Raw genomic sequence first — 17,741 nt, 5'->3', positions numbered from 1 at the left:
CTCCAGCCCTCTCCTGATGCTCAGCCATGCTGGCCCCTCCTCCCCCCCCACCCCCCACCCCCCCCACCCCCGCCTTTTTGGTCTTACCAGCTAAGGATACCAGGAAGCAAAGGAGAGCCACCCCTGCTGTGCCCTTTCCGTATTCCTGACCCACCAAATCCATGATAAAATTACTTTATGCTGAAGCTCCAATACTTGGGCCACCCGATGTGAAGAGCCGACTCATTGGAAAAGACCCTGATGCTAGGAAAGACTGAAGGCAAAAGGAAAAGGGGGCCACAGAGGATGACATAGATTGCATCACTGACTCAATGGACATGAATTTGAGCAAACTTCAGGAGACAGTGAAAGAACGGGGAGTCTGGCATGCTGCAGTCTGTGGGGTCACAGAATTGGACATGACTTAGCGAACATCAGTAACAATGCCTTTAAAATTTGTGTGACTTGCTGTTAAGCAATAGATAACCAGGATACCCACTAACCAACTGTGCTTGGGAATGCTTACTACTTACCCTTTAGTCTATGCTGGGTCCTGGCAAACTTTTAAAATTTGTCTGTTTCATAGGTAAAATCGATTCTTATTTTAAAATTATCCATTGACATTTCTTTATCCATGAACTGACTTTTATTTATTTTTTTAATATTTATTCATTTGGCTGCACCAGGTCTTATTAATAGTTGCAGCACTCAGGATCTTCAAGTTTCTTTGCGACACACAGGATCTTTAGTTGTAGCATGTGAACAATTATTTGTAGGATGTGGGATCTAGTTCCCCAACTAGTCATCAAACCCGGGCTTCCTGCATTGGGAGTGTGGAGTCTTAGCCACCAGGGAAGTCCCCATGAACTGACTTTACATTCTGTGCTCGTTTTGCCATTGGGTTGTCTTTTTTTGTTGATTCTTAACATCTTTGTATGTTAAGGAAATTAGCCCATGAATTTTTTGTTTTTGACATTATTTACGGTCCTTTATTTGCAACAGGAAGTTCTGGATTTTTGTGTTGTCAGATTTATCTGTGTTTACTTTTATGATTTCACATTTTTGCATCATGCTTGAAAAAGTCTTCCCTATTCAAGGCTCTTGTAGAAATCACTGTATTTTCACACTTTAACAGTTTATATTATATAATTAATCTATACAGTATTTGTTTTGGCATAAGAAATGAGGCACAGATCCAACTTCTGTTTTTTCCAAGTGGCTAAATAGACACTATTTCAATAATCCATCCCAGGACCTCCGCTGTGGTCCAGTGGCTAGGACTCCACTCCCACTGCAGGAGGCCCGGGTTCCATCCCTGGTCAGGGAACTCGATCCTACTTGTTCCATGTGAGAGTTGTCATGCCACAGCTAAGACCCAGTGCAGCCAAATCACATAAATAAATAAAAATATCTTTAAAAATAATAAATAGTCCATCTCTTCTACATTTGTTTGAAATACCAATTGTGTCATGTTATAGAGCCCATATTCCTTTCTACTGATCTGCCTGTTCGTGTCCCAGTAACAGAATGTTCATAATGTATTTTACTCTTTGATAGAACTTACATTCTATAATTTCAAAGTTTTCCTGGCTAGCCTTAATGTTTGTTTTTCCAGATGAATTTCAGTATCATTTTGTCAAGTTCTAAAACTAATCGTACTGCACTTTGATTAGAACTGCTTTGAAATTTTAACCCTCAACTTCAATTCCTTCTAAAGTTTATTTTCTATTTACAATAATAAGAATAGCTAAAACATATACCTGTTAGAGGGTTTCCCTGGCAGCTCAGCTGGTAAAGAATCCGCCTGCAATGCAGGAGACCCCAGTTTGATTCCTGGGTTGGGAAGATCCCCTAGAGAAGGGATAGGCTACCCACTCCAGTATTCTTGGCCTTCCCTGGTGGCTCAGATGGTAAAGAATCGGCCTGCAATGCAGGAGACTTGGGTTCGATCCTTGTGTGGGGAAGATCCCCTGGAGGAGGGCATGGCAACCCACTCCAGTATTCTTGCCTGGAGAATCCCATGGACAGAGGACCCTAGTGGGCCATGGGGTCACACAGTCGGACATGACTGAGCGACTAAGCATAGCACACAGTCCATGGGGTCACACAGTCGGACATGACTGAGCGACTAAGCATAGCACACAGCATTCCTGTTAGAACTTAGTATTAACTCATTTAACTAACACATCAACCCTATAAAGTAGGAACTATGTTATTATGTCCATTTTACAGCTGAGGCTAAGTAACTTAGCCAAGTTCACACAGGCAGAGGAGGTGATTCAGACTCAGGCAGACAGACTCCAGTGGCCATACTCTGAGTGATTATGCTGTGTTTTGCCTTTATATCCATAAATCAAGGGCAGCTGGAGAAATGCATTAAGCATATACTTCTTTTAGGATAGAAAATAGAATAGGATAAAAAGTAAGGACTCTAGGTCGTATTTTTTCCACTTTACTTTCAAAAGGAGACATTTAGGAGGAAACCAGAGAAAGGTCATAGATTAGAGTCATTTTTAATCTGGCCTGTGACCTCACCTTTTGATTCTCAGAGAAGGAAATGATACCTAAGGGGAAGGTATATCACTGTTGATGGTTATAGGAAACATTTTTCATCGTTCAGAAATGCATTGAGAGTTGAAGTAGGAATGAGTGGAAAAATGTGTGTGTGTGTCTCCATGGTCAAGATAGCAAATCTCTTTGGACTGTTGATCTCATGTGTAATGGCCCATACAAAATCACTCAATGCTTAAAAATCAGCACTGGGAATTCCAAATGTATTTCCGTAATTATCCCCTTTTTAAAAAATTGGACCTCCACACATTTTAAGGTAACAATAAAAAAAATGTTCTTTGCCACCCCCCACCCCATGCGCACTCCAACAATTGCTGCTAAAATCCATAGGTCTAATGCATGCTGAAGGATCATCGAAGGATACATCTAAAAAGAAATCACATAGTTGCTGGGCTTTCCCTGTGGCTCAGTGGTAAAGAATCCACCTGCAATGCAGGAGACGCAGGTTCAATCCCTATGTTGGGAGCAGCCCCTGGAGGAAGGTATGGCAACCCACTCCAGTGTTCTTGCCGGGAAAATCCCATGGACAGAGGACCCTGGCCGGGTATAGTCCATGGGGTTGCAAAGAGTCAGACACGACTGAAGCGACAGCATGAGCACGCATGCACCTGGTTGCCCCCCACCTGGACAGGATGAGGGACCACTGGTCACAAAGACACCTGCATCTCCCAGCTTTACTTCCCTCTTCCCTCCCTATATCAAAGCCACAGGCAATCAGTCCTCTTCACTCCCAAATTACCATCTCGGGGGGGAAAATCCTTTTGATGAACTGGGGACTCTTTGTCCTCCTGCATGGGATCAAGTCTGCTTAAGTGCAACTCCTAATTCTTGAAAAGAAAGTGAATTCACTCTATAGACACACCTTTTCCCTAAGTAGTGGGGTGGTGCTTTTCCCAGCGAGAAGAGCCCTGTTCTTGAGCTCATCAGCAAAGGGGCTGAAGATGCACAAACACAGCAGTAAACTGGCACTTGACTGAATTATTCCTTCTTATCCTTTTCATACATACTGAGAACACTGGTGGAAAGGAAGAAATCAAGCATATCATTTGTGAAATAATTTCTATCTTTTAATAAATTAAAATTCCCGTCATACATCCAAATATAACCCGGGAGGGGATGAATTGGGAGATGGGGATTGACACATATACACTATTGATACTATATTAATCTATAAAATAGATAATGAGAACATACTGTATAGCACAGGGAACTCTACTTAGTGCACTGTGGTCAACAAACGAGAGGGAAGTCCAAAAGCAGGGGATAGATGTATGGGTATGACTGATTCGTTTTGCTGTACAGAAACTAATACAACGTTGTAAAGCAACTATATTCCAGTAAAAATTAATTTAAAAAATGAAAATAAGCAAATAAATGTGCAATGCCTCATCACAGAGCATTTCTAAATATTTCTGTTTTTACTCTGAATAAGGAGTAACCAAGAAAAATGGTCTTAAATGACAATGATCTGAAGTTAATTTTCTTACAGTTAGAAGTTTTGCAATGCCAAAGACAGAGAAAGAGATAAGGTTTTCCTTTCCTAGAAATACTTAAAAATAGAGTAGATTTGTGTATTATTAGTGGTGGTTCTTCAGAACTGGCCCATAAATCAGGTAGTAAAACTTTCAAAAATGGGCAAAATATTTGAGCAGACAAGAATATTTGAGTACACTGAAGAAGATTTATGAACATTCAGTGACTGGAGAGCTTACTATTAGTCTGGGAAACACAAATTAAAGACACAACTAGACACTCTACACACCCACATAGAATTGCTAAAATTAAAAAAACTCCCAACATCAAAGTTTGATAAGGTGGGTGTGGTGTGAAGCAACTGAAACTTACATGTGGCAGATAAGAATGTAAACTGGTCCAACCACTTTGGGAAAAAATCTGGTAGTTTCTTATAAACTAAAAATATACATTCACAGTAAGACTGAGAAATTCCACTTCTATGTATTTACCTAAGAAAAATAAAAACCTATGGCCACAAAAAGACTTGTACAAAAGTGTCCATAGCAACTTGATTCATAAAATTGAAAGAAACGGGAGGTCAGGAGACAAATGCCCATCAATAGGAGAATGAAAAAGTCAGCAGTGGTCTATTCACACACAATGGACTTACAACTCAACAAGAGAAAGAAATGCACTCCTGATACATGTACAACATGGATAAACCTCAAAAACATTTTGCTGAGTAAAAGGAACTTTGCATACAAAAAAAAGAGTACATATTGTACTTTTCCATTTGTATGAAACTTTACAACAAGCAAACCAAATACATGGAGAAAAGCTCAGAATAGAGGTTGTCTTTGAAGAGCAGAGGGTGAGGGCTGGAAGGGTACATGAGAGAATTTTCTGGAGTGATAGTAATGTACTTCAATAAAAGTTTGGGTCAAATAGATGAGTTTGTCAAAACTTAGGGAATTTACACTTAAGATCTGTGCCATCTCATCATATGTACATGTTATTGCAAAAGAAATGAAACAAAACAAAATATTGAACTCTAATCTAGCTAATGATATAAACGCTGAGATATTTAGAGGAAAAGTACTGATGTCATTTACCTTGAAATGCATTTAAAAATAAGCTTAAAATGGGCTGCTGCTGCTACTGCTGCTGCTAAGTCGCTTCAGTCATGTCCGACTCTGTGCGACCCCATAGACAGCAGCCCACCAGGCTCTGCCATCCCTGGGATTCTCCAGGCAAGAACACTGGAGTGGGTTGCCATTTCCTTCTCCAATGCATGAAAGTGAAAAGTGAAAGGGAAGTCACTCAGTTGTGTCCAACTCTTTGCGACCCCATGGACTGCAGCCTACCAGGCTCCTCCGTCCATGAGGATTTTCCAGGCAAGAGTACTGGAGTGGGTTGCCGAGAAGACCTAAATAGACACTTCTCCAAAGAATACATACAGGTGGCCAACAGGCACATGAAAATATGCTCAACACTAATTGTTAGAGAAATCCAAATCAAAACTACAAAGAGGTACCACCTTACATGGTCAGAATGGCCATCATAAAAAAATCTACAAATAACAAATGCTGGAGAGGGTGTGGAGAAAAGCGAACCCTCTTCCACTGTTGGTGGGAATGTAAATTGGTAGAATCACTATGGAAAATAGCGTGGAGGTCCCTCAAAAACTAAAAATAGGATTACCATGTGCTGTGCTTAGTCGCTCATTCGTGTCCAACTCTTTGCAACCCCATGGACTGTAGCCCACCAGGCACCTCTGTCCATGGGGATTCTCCAGGCAAGAATACTGGAGTGGGTTGCCATGCCCTCCTCCAGGGGATCTTCCCAACCAAGGGATCTAACCCAGGTCTCCCGCATTGCGGGTGGATTCTTTACGACCTGAGCCACCAAAGAAGCCCAAGAATACTGGAGTGGGTAGCCTATCCCTTCTCCAGGGGAACTTCCCGACCCAGGAATCGAACTGGGGTCTCCTTCATTGCAGGCTCAGATGGTAAAGAATCTGCCTGCCATGCAGGAGACCTGGGTTCGATCCCCAGGTTGGGAAAGTCCCCTAGAGTACTACCATATGATCCTGCAATTCCACTCCTGGGCATATACACAGACAAAAGTATAATTCAAAAAGATGCATTCATCCTCTGTGACTCACCTCCCAGAGTAACGAAAATAAAAACAAAAATAAATAAATGGTACCTAATTAAACTTAAAAGTTTTTGCACAGCAAAGGAAACCAGAAACAAGATGAAAAGACAACCCTCAGAATGAGAAAAAAATAATTGCAAATGAAGCCACTGACAAAGGATTAATCTCCAGAAAATACAAGCAGCTCCTGCAGCTCAATATTAAAAAAACAAACCCAATCAAAAATGGGCCGCTGCTGCTGCTGCTGCTAAGTCACTTCAGTCGTGTCCGACTCTGTGCGACCCCATAGACGGCAGTCCACCAGGCTCCCCCGTCCCTGGGATTCTCCAGGCAAGAACACTGGAGTGGGTTTTCATTTCTTTCTCCAATGCATGAAAGTGAAAAGTGAAAGTGAAGTCGCTCAGTCGTGTCCGACTCTTATGACCCCATGGACTGAAGCCTGCCAGGCTCCTCCCTCCATGGGATTTTCCAGGCAAAAGAGTACTGGAGTGGGGTGCCATTGCCTTCTCCATCAGTCAGAATGGCCATCAGCAAAAAATCTACAAACAATAAATGCTGGAGAGGATGTGGAGAAAAAGGAACCCTCTTGCACTGTTGGTGGTAATGTAAATTGATGCAGCTATTGGAAGATCCCCTGGAGAAGGGAAAGGCTTCCCACTCCAGTATTCTGGCCTGGAGAAGTCCATGGACTGTATAGTCCATGGGGTCACAGAGAGTTGGACACGACTGAGTGACATTCACTTCACTTCACTTCATCAATAAAAAAGGAGACAGTATGAAGATTCCTTAAAAACAACTAGGAAAAGGACTACCATATGATCCAACAAAACTACTACTATGCATATACCCCGAGAAAACCATAATTGAAAATGACACATGTACCTCAGTGTTCATTGCAGCACTCTTTACGATAGCCAGGGCATGGAAGCAACCTAGATGCCCATCAACGGAGGAAAGGAGAAAGACGTTCTGGTGCATACATACAATGGAATATTACTGAGCTATAAAAAGAAATGAATTTGAATCAGTTCCAGTGAGGTGGATGAATCTAGGGCCTGTTATACAGAGTGAAGTAAGTCAGAAAGAGAAAAACAAATATTGTATATTACTGCACATGTATGGAATCTAGAAAAATGGTACTGACAAATCTATCTGCAGGGCAGCAATAGAAACACAGACATAGAGAGCAGAGTTGTGGACACAGTGGGGGAAGGGGAGGGACAAATTGAGAGAGCAGCATGGAAACACATACGTTACCACATGTAAAATAGATAAGTGAAAGTCACTCAGTCATGTCCGACTCTTTGCGACCCTATGGACTCTACAGTCCATGGAATTCTCCAGGCCAGAATACTGGAGTTGGTAGCTGTTCTCTCCTCCAGGGGATCTTCCCAACCCAGGGATCGAACCCAGGTCTCCCACATTGCAGGTGGGTTCTTTACCAGCTGAGCCACAAGGGAAGCCCAAGAATATTGGAATGGGTAGCCTTCCCTTCTCCAGGGGATCTTCCCGACCCAGGAATCGAACCGGGGTCTCCTGCATTGCAGGTGGATTCTTTACCAACTGAGCTATCAGGGAAGCCCAGTCAGTGGGAATTTGCTATATGACGCAGGGAGTTCAACCTGGTACTCTGTGACAACTTAGAAGGATGTGATGGGCTGGGATGGAGGTTCAAGAGGGAGGAGACATATGTACCCTACCTATGGCTGATTCATGTTGATGAATGGCAGAAACCAACACAACACTGTAAAGCAATTATCCTCCAATTAAAAATAAATTTTTAAAAAGTTACATGCACCTCTATGTTCATAACACCTTAGCTATTCACAATAGCTAAGACGTGGAAACAACCTAAATGTCCACCAACAGACGAATGGATAAAGAAGACATGGCATATATGTACAATGGAATTTTCCCTGGTGGCTCAGTTGGTAAAGAGTCTGCCTGAAATGTGGGAGACCTGGGTTCAGTCCCTGGGTCGGGAAGATCCTCTGGAGAAGTGAATGGCAACCCACTTCAGTATCCTTGTCTGGAGAATTCCATGGACAGAGGAGCCTGGCAGGTTACAGTCCATGGAGTCGAAAAGAGTCAAACTCGACTGAGTGACTAACACTCAATATACAGTGTAATACTACTCAGTCATAGAAAAACATGAAATACTGCCACGTGCAGCAACACGGATGGACCTAGAGATTATCACACTAAATGAAGTTCAGTTCAGTTCAGTCGCTCAGTCGTGTCCGACTCTCTGCGACCCCATGAATTGCAGCACACCAGGCCTCTCTGTCCATCACCAACTCCCAGAGTTCACCCAAACCTATGTCCGTCGAGTCAGCGATGCCATCCAACCATCTCATCCTCTGTCGTCCCCTTCTCCTCCTGCCCTCAATCCTACCCAGCATTAGGGTCTTTTCCAATGAGTCAACTCTTCTCATGAGGTGGCCAAAGTATTGGAGTTTCAGCTTCAACATCAGTCCTTCCAATGAACACCCTGGATTGATCTCCTTTAGGATGGATTGATTGGATTTCCTTGCTGTCCAAGGGACTCTCAAGAGTCTTCTCCAACACCACAGTTCAAAAGCATCAATTCTGAGGCGCTCAGCTTTCTTCACCGTCCAACTCTCACATCCATACATGACCACTGGAAAAACCGTAGCCTTGACTAGACGGACTTTTGTTGGCAAAGTAGTGTCTCTGCTTTTAAATATGCTATCTAGGTTGGCCATAACCCTCGTTCCAAGGAGTAAGCGTCTTTTAATTTCATGGCTGCAATCACCATCAACAGTGATTTTGGAGCCCAAAAAATAAAGTCTGACACTGTTTCCACTGTTTCCCCATCTGTTTCCCATGGAGTGATGGGACCAGATGCCATGATCTTAGTTTTCTGAACGATGAGCTTTAAGCCAACTTTTTCACTCTCCTCCTTCACCTTCATCAAGAGGCTCTTTAGTTCTTCTTCACTCTCTGCCATAAGGGTGGTGTCATCCGCATATCTGAGGTTATTGATATTTCTCCCGGCAATCTTGATTCCAGCTTGTGTTTCTTCCAGCCCAGCGTTTCTCATGATGTACTCTGCATAGAAGTTAAATAAGCAGGGTGACAATATACAGCCTTGACGTACTTCTTTTCCTATTTGGAACCAGTCTGTTGTTCCATGTCCAGTTCTAACTGTTGCTTCCTGACCTGCATACAGGTTTCTCAAGAGACAGGTCAGATGGTCTGGTATTCCCATCTCTTTCAGAAATTTCCACAGTTTATTGTGATCCACACAGTCAAAGGCTTTGGCATAGTCAATAAAGCAGAAATAGATGTTTTTCTGGAACTCTCTTGCTTTTTCGATGATCCAGCGGATATTGGCAATTTGATCTCTGGTTCCTCTGCCTTTTCTAAAACTAGCTTGAACATCTGGAAGTTCACGGTTCATATATTGCTGAAGCCTGGCTTGGAGAATTTTGAGCATTACTTTACTAGCATGTGGGATGAGTGCAATTGTGCGGTAGTTTGAGCATTCTTTGGTATTGCCTTTCTTTGGGATTGGAACGAAAACTGACCTTTTCCAGTCCTGTGGCCGCTGCTGAGTTTTCCAAATTTGCTGGCATATCGAGTGCAGCACTTTCACAGCATCACCTTTGAGGATTTGAAATAGCTCAACTGGAATTCCATCACCTCCACTAGCTTTGTTCGTAGTGATGCTTTCTAATGCCCACTTGACTTCACATTCCAGGCTAGGTGAGTGATCATACCATCATGATTATCTGAGTCGTGAAGATCTTTTTTGTACAGTTCTTCTGTGTATTCTTGCCACCTCTTCTTAATATCTTCTGCTTCTGTTAGGTCCATACCATTTCTGTCCTTTATCAAGCCTATCTTTGCATGAAATGATCCCTTGGTATCTCTAATTTTCTTGAAGAGATCTCTAGTCTTTCCCAATCTGTTGTTTTCCTCTATTTCTTTGCACTGATTGCTGAGGAAGGCTTTCTTATCTCTCCTTGCTATTCTCTGGAACTCTGCATTGAGATGGGAATATCTTTCCTTTTCTCCTTTGCTTTTCGCTTCTCTTCTCTTCCCAGCTATCTGTAAGGCCTCCTCAGACAGCCATTTTGCTTTTTTGCATTTCTTTTCCATGGGGATTTTCTTGATCCCTGTCTCCTGTACAATGTCACGAACCTCTGTCCATAGTTCATCAGGCACTCTGTCTATCAGGTCTAGTCCCTTAAATCTATTTGTCACTTCCACTGTATACTCATAAGGGATTTGATCTAGGTCATACCTGAGTGGTCTAGTGTAATAGAGAAGAACAAATCTGACTCCTTATTCGATCTGTTTCTTTTCCTTTAACCCTTGTGCTGTGTTGCCTGGGCTGTCACGTTGGCTCTGCTCCTTTTGTAAAAGAATGTTACCTACAGCCTAGAGACTAGACACCTGACTAGGAATTTCAATCCTAAGTCTAGTAACACCTTCGTGCCTTGAGATTCAATTCCGACAATCACAGTCAGTATTAAGACAGAACACTGATGTATTGTTTTAGAATATCTATTGATGAAACTGATTTTTCAGTAGTCTACAGAGAGCCTCTGACATATCAAGCACTAAACTAAATGTTCCAGAAACAGAGCTCACCACCAGCACCTGACAAAATACGTAAATAAAAATCCTTACTGTCTTTAGAAAGGAAAAGGAAAGTCGCTCAGTCGTGTCCGACTCTTTGCGACCCCGTGGACTGTAGCCTGCCAGGCTCCTCCGTCCATGGGATTCTCCAGGCAAGAATACTGGAGTGGTTTGCCACTTCCTTCTCCAGTTCCATTAGGTAAGGTGTAAGCAAAAGGTTAAGGTCATGCACGATTAGGATAAACAGACAAAGACTGGTCGGGTGGTACACAAAGTCTATTTAACTAATGCAGGGGGAAGGTGACTTGAGGGTCTTTAGAAAAGCAGACTGTAATTCAATCAAGGTCCCATCCAGCAAGTTCTACACAAGAAACCAGTGAGATCCTGACTCTCTAATTCCAGGTTTCTAAGTGTTTTTAACCAGATCCTATTTCCACTGCACATGCAAATTTCATTTTTTTTATACCCTCATTTATTCCAATCTCTGTTTCTGAAATAAACATTTTAGTTTAAAAACATATTATGCAACAAATGACATGAAAAAGAAACAAAGGGAGACTGTTTTAGATTAGAAAAGACTTAAGGGACAGAACAAAAGAACATGTGTGGAATATGTTTGGATTCTGAATCCAGCAAATGTAGAAATCCAAAAATCTGAATCGAAGGCAAAAGTGGAAAACTTTTTGAGACAACCAGGGAATTTTTATTGTGGTCTGGGTGTTATGAGTCTAAGAATTATTGTTAATTTTGTGAGGTGTGATAAATAGCCTTGTGATTATATAAGAAAATGCCCATAATTTTTAGAACTATATTATAAAATATGTAGGAAGAAAATGACATGAAACCTGAAATGTGCTTTAAAATATTAAGGAAAGGGGAAAAGCAGGAAGCAACTATGACAAAATCTTGATAATAATCTAGGTTTTGTTTTATGGGAAATCATTCTATGACTCTTTCTTTTGAATTTTTCATGGCAAGTTTAGAAAATATATATAAGCAAAACTCCTCTAGCAGTTATCACACGATAACCTACCTTTATCTATGATAATAACAGAAACTCAAACACGCATTTTGCATTAGACCATTTATCATGTGAGTTTCCCAGCTCTCTCAGACACAGCAGCGTACTTTTAAGTTCGATAAAAGCAAATCCCAGAGATCTTGTCATTTCGCTCAAGCATCCTTCAGGGCGGTTTGCTCAAATGAGAAACGAAATGAAAAACTGCTGCCTTACGGAGGTTTCATCCTGGTGAGGGCCACTGGGGGTGGACAGCAAGTCGAGAAACTAATAGATATAAATGTATCAGGTGGGAATTGTTAACAAGAACAATAAAGCAGGATGCGGGAACAGAGAAAGACGGGGTAGGTGCAGTTTTACACTGGGTGGCCCAGCACTGCTTTCCTGATGGGTGGTACTGGAGAAGGGCCTTGAACCGGGTGAGAAAGACCATGTGGTTGAGAGTAAGGGGCGCTCCAGACAGAGGGCACAGCAAGAGTTGGCGAGTCAGGAGACAGTTGTGGGGGCAGTGTGACGGGTGATGAGGTCAGAATGGAGCCTGGACCAGATGATGGAGGGCTGACCCGGGGGTCCCCAAGGCCACCCCCAGGTTCAGGGATCCTCAGGAGGACGGATGGGCTCCATCCATACTCATACTCATGGCTGTGATTTATTTCAGCTAAAGGATCCCAAGCAAGGTCAGGAAAGACAAAAGGTGTGTGGGGTGAAGTCTGGGAAACCTGGGTGAAAGTCTGGGTGAAGTCTGCAGCTTCCAGAGTCCCCTCCCAGTGGAACCACACAGAACACCCTGTATTCCGCCAGCTGCGTGTTGTGACAACGGGTGTGAACTCTTGACCCCCAGGGAAACGCACTCTAGACCGACCCAGTGCCCAGGGCTTTCACGGAGGACTGGCCACGAGGTACCCTCTGCCCGTCAGGTACCCACAACCCAGACTCCCAGAAGGAAAGCACGTGCTCAGCATAAAGCATATCGTTTGCACCAACAGCTTAGGGACGATGAGCCACTCATGTAAGTTAACGGTGGGAACCTCCCCGCAATCTAAGTTCCCAGGTGCCCGCCCAGGGCTAATCCTGCAGGGTTAGCGGCCAGGCTGGTGGTGCTGGCTCTTTCTCTGCATAAGGGCCTCATAGGCAGCAGGAAGGCATCCGGAGTGTGGGAAGGGGAGGGTGGAAGTGGGCGATGAAGGATGCCAGGGTGCCCCCTTCCTTCCCCCTCCAGGGGTAGAAACATGAGGGAGGGCAGAGATCCACCCCCCGAATGTCAACACTAGTGTCATGCGTCCCTGGGCACAGCCTGCCCCAGGAAGCATCCACTGAGTCAAGACCCTTCATCAATGCAGAGCATCTACTCAGAGCAGAAAGGAAAGCTTGTTCTATGTTCTGGGGCCAGAAAAACACAATGGCTGCACTTGACTCTCAAAAGCCAGGGGCTGTGTATCAGCTCGGGGCCTCCAGAGAAACGGAATCAAAGGGGCATATGTGTCGGTAAAGAGATTCATTTCAAGTCACTGGCTCCTGTGACAGTGGGACTGACCAGTGTGAGATCGGTAGGGCAGGCCAGCAGGCTAGAAATTCTCCCACTGCAGCTGATGCTACAGCCTTCAGGTGGCTTTCTCCTTTGTCATAGAAACCTGGATTTTATTCTTAAGGCTTTCAACTGACGGGGTGAGGTCCACTGAGCTTGCGGGGCAGTGGTGGTGGTGGTGGGGGGGTGATCTCCTACTCTTCAAGTCAGCTGATTGTAGATGTTAACACATTCATCTACAACATGCTTTCACAGCAACACCTAGGTCAGTGGCTAGTTGAATCTCTGGAGACCAGGGCCCAGTCAAGATGAAATGTGAAACTAACCACTGCGGACGGGAGCAGGAGCCTGAACTAGCAAGTCAGAGGGGTGATCTCCACGCACGCTCAGCAGGCTGGAAGTGGACTGTGGTACAACCAGGTGAAGTCAGGCCAGTCAAGGGCCAAACCCATAAGTGCCTTTGACTGAGGTCTTCTTCAGATGAGTCGGTAAAGAACCCGCCTGCAATGCAGGAGACCTGGGTTCGATCCCTGGGTTGGGAAGATCCCCTGGAGAAAGGAACAGCTACCCACTCCAGTATTCTGGCCTGGAGAATTCCATGGGTAGAGAACCCTGGCAGGCTACAGTCCATGGGGTCCCAAAGAAGCGGACAGGACTGAGAGACTTTCACTTTCACTTTTCAATTTACATATTACGGGCTTCCCAAGTGGTACTAGTGGCAAAGAATCTGCCTGCTAATGCAGGAGATGCAAGAGACGCGGGTTTGATCCCTGGGTCGAGAAGATTCCCTGGAGTAGGAAATGACAACCCACTCCAGTATTCTTGCCTGGAAAATCCCATGGACAGAGAAGCCTGGTGGGCTACAGTCCGGGGTCACAAAAAGTCGGACAGGACTGAGCAACTAACACTTGAGATGATTAAGGCTGAGAGAATCAGGGACCCAGGCACTCCACATCTCTCCCGAGGTTGCCCATCCCCTTATGGCTTCTGCTGAAGGATATACCCTCCCAGGGAACAACCTCAGTTTGAGCTGAACCCTAACCCCACGTGGAGGAGCAGGGCTTTCCCCTATACACGCACTCGCAACCCCAGTCATGTTAATTTAGGGGCAAGGGATGCACATGTGGCAACTAGAAGTTTATCACAACACAGTTCTTGGCATGTAGTGGCTGCTAATTAAACGCCCCTTCTCTCCCCCTTCATTCCAGATGAGATGACATTTAGACTATCCTGGGTGCACTTCTCAATGCTCTGGTCTCTCTAGTTTGTCAAATTTTTCTTAAAATGTCTAGCATCCAAAATCTGACATAATGTACTCTCTGTTATTAACAAAATCAGAAGAACTATTATTTTCTGCAATCAACTTGGTGTTCAGTCACTAAGTCATATCTGACTCTTTGTGACCCCATAGACTGCAGCACATCTGGTTTCCGTGTCCTTCACCACCTCCCAGAGTTTGCTCAAACTCATGTCCATTGAGTCAGTGATGCCATCTAATCATCTCATCCTCTGTCATCCCCTTCTCCTGCCTTCAATCAAATACTAAATGCCTATCAATTCAATTAAAGCTGCAACTGGGTTTGTTTTTTTTTTTTTAGCTCTGCATCTGTTCACACAACAAATATTTTTTGAGTACCTACTATGTGCCAGGGACTGTTCTAGCTATTAGAGATACAGACATGAACAAGAGGTTACATTCTAGCGGGGGAGACAGACATTAAACAAGCACACAGGTAAGTAGCTCAGTCATTTCAGATAATAAGTGCTAGGAGGACAGAACCGTCCAATGTCATAGGGAGTGACCAGGAATGGGGAGCAGTACTGGACAGGGTGGTCAAGGAGGACCTCCCTGAGGAGGTGGCTTTGGAGCCTGGACCCGAGTGATGACAAGTTGCTATGTAGAGAGCAAGGTATCACATTATTGATTCATTAACCCATCATCCAACAAAACAAAGCCAAACCTACACTTGTTCACATGAATTATTAAACCTGATCTTCCTGGGCTTTCTTCAGCAAGAGATTTACGCATTGTGTTTTCATAATAACTACATTTTGATGCTTTGACAACTTGAGGCCTTGTGGATCCTGGAGTGACAACCCCCTTCCAGGGCCAGCCAATTCCTGGAGATGGTAAATTCTCCTGCCAGCACGCCTTCCAAATGCAAACCAACCAATCCACCAACTGCTGCCTCTACTGGGCCCTCACACTCCAGGCCACTATTCCCTTGCCTTAATCACCCCAGGGCCAGGCACCAGACAGTAAGGATGTCTCCTACACCCCAGAGCCCACTGGGATTAACCAAACTAGCCAATCCTAAGTCAGCTCACCACTCCCTTCACGTTGCCTTTCCCAAAGAAATCACAATACAGGCTCTTGTCCACATTTTCCCCTCACCTCTGTCTGCCTCTTGAGAACCCTGTTGTTTCCCAGTGTGGCCTCACATGACCTGGTGTGGCTTGTCTCCTGTTTCCAGGGGACTTCAAATATAAAAAAACAAAAAACTTCCACCTTCATAACAGTCGTTTCCATGTCTTCACGTCTCATTTAATAAATCCAGGTACATTTTTAAACAGTTATCTTCATTAAATTTCTTCCTGCTGTTAGCTTTGGCCCTTGGGGCTTCCCCAATGGCTCAGCTGGTAAAGAATCCACCTGTAATGCAGGAGACACAGGAGATGCAGGTTCGATCCCCAGGTCAGGAAGATCTACTGCAACCCACTACAGTATTCTTGCCTTGGAAATCCCATGGACAGAGGAGCCTGGTGGGTTACAGTCCATGGAGTCTCAGAGAGTCAGACATGACAGAGCAACTAAGCATGCACACAGTCTTGGCCCGGTGGTCCAAGATGGGAGCTCTTGGTTTGTCTCCTTTCACGGTGTGCACCCCTCCCATCTTTGCATCGTGGCTGAGTGTCTCCTGCATGTCTGTGTTCACATTCATCTCACATCACATCACCAGGAGCAGTCATGGACCATGCCTGTGATGTTCCCCTGCAGACCCCCTAAGTTAATGCACCCTGGAAGCTCAGACGGTAAAGAATCTGCCTACAATGCAGGAGACCTGGGTTGGGAAGATCCCCTGGAGAAGGGCATGGAACCCCACTCTAGTATTCTTGCCTGGAGAACTCCATGGACAGAGGAGCCTGACTGGCTACAGTCCATGGGGTTGCAAAGAGGCGGACATGACTGAGCAACTAAGCACACATTATATAATCTAGACACAGGGTCAACTTATTCCAACTTCTCTAAAATTTCCACATTTGTCCATCTATAACATACAAGCCAATGTTAATTGCCTAGGAAAACTATGATACTGGACTATAGCTTGCCTCAATGTCAACCTTAAAAAATGGGATGAATATCATGTGACTTATGCTTAGCTGATCCCTATGGACTTCCAGTAATCATCATGTTATTTTTAAAACGCTTGTCAGAAATTGTGGCTAAACATACTAGTCTAAGGGTCCTGGAATTTCAACTTACCTCCTTTTTAAAAAACTGAGACACCCTTTACTGCAACTTCCCTGGTGAAATTACAGTAAAGAATTCTATGGACAGAGGAGGCTGGCGGGCTACAGTCCCTGGTGTCACAAAGAGTCGGACATAACTGAGCGACTAACACTTGCTGTAACTAAGATTCATTGGTTGTTTGCTCCATAAAAATTTCATTTTACTGATAAAACATATGGGAATTTGGGACTGACACATGGCAATGACATTCATTCAGAGTAAAGATGTAATTATTGGTAAATCATGATGTAATATTCCCAACATGTTAAAATTAATGAATTCTGGGCACTCATTAGTACCAAAATTATGAATATTGCCCATAGTTTAAAGAATTTGAAAGACAAGACTGAGAACTATAAAATTAGAAGGAAAACTATTTTTTCAAAGAATAGCTAATTTTTTCCACCTCTACACCCACTTCAAACAGTAGAATATTTTCACATTTCCCATGAATGCTTCTTAAATTAGAACATGGGATGTGTTAAACTAATGCATGTTTTTATTACATATTTTTATTGCGTTGCTTTAAAAATAAAATTAGTCTTAAAAAGGACTTGGGAGTTCATTTTTTTCTTTTTAATTTAAGGGCTAGAAACTAGAAGCTACTTTACATCAATTAAAAAGAAATGATTATACTCTGACTATTCTGTGTTTTATTGCACTTGAGGACTTTTTTTTCCAGCACAACAAAGAAAACGTCCAAAGGCATCTCTAAGTAAGAACTTTCTCAATGTTTTTATTTGAAAAAGTCTTCAAGTTTTGGTTGCTCTTAAAAATTAATAGCCTTCCAAGATTTAGCCCTTTACTCAGGAAAAAAATTTAATCACTTTTTCTTGATCCCAAAGAAGTGCTTTCCTCCTTGTTATTCTAAAATGAGGGGGCAGCAGAGTTTGGAGCCTGCAAGGGAAGCCAGAGGA

The 17,741-nt window shown here is 43.5% G+C and overlaps 1 long non-coding RNA gene across 1 annotated transcript; it reads left to right on the top strand.

Annotated features, from left to right (window-relative positions):
- Positions 1 to 12,362: 12,362 nt before the first annotated feature.
- LOC145529153 (uncharacterized) lies at positions 12,363 to 14,892 on the top strand. The gene is made up of 4 exons (XR_014070972.1): positions 12,363 to 12,465; positions 12,630 to 12,797; positions 13,569 to 13,733; positions 14,725 to 14,892. It is a non-coding gene; the product is annotated as an uncharacterized LOC145529153 (long non-coding RNA).
- Positions 14,893 to 17,741: the final 2,849 nt, after the last annotated feature.

The sequence above is a fragment of the Giraffa tippelskirchi genome, chromosome 12, assembly GCF_054371585.1.
Source record: "Giraffa tippelskirchi isolate mGirTip1 chromosome 12, T2T-mGirTip1v1.2.pri, whole genome shotgun sequence".
In the NCBI taxonomy this organism is placed as follows: domain Eukaryota; kingdom Metazoa; phylum Chordata; class Mammalia; order Artiodactyla; family Giraffidae; genus Giraffa; species Giraffa tippelskirchi.
The sequence above is the reverse complement of the archived record's forward strand: the minus strand, read 5'-3'. Positions and strand labels throughout refer to the sequence as shown.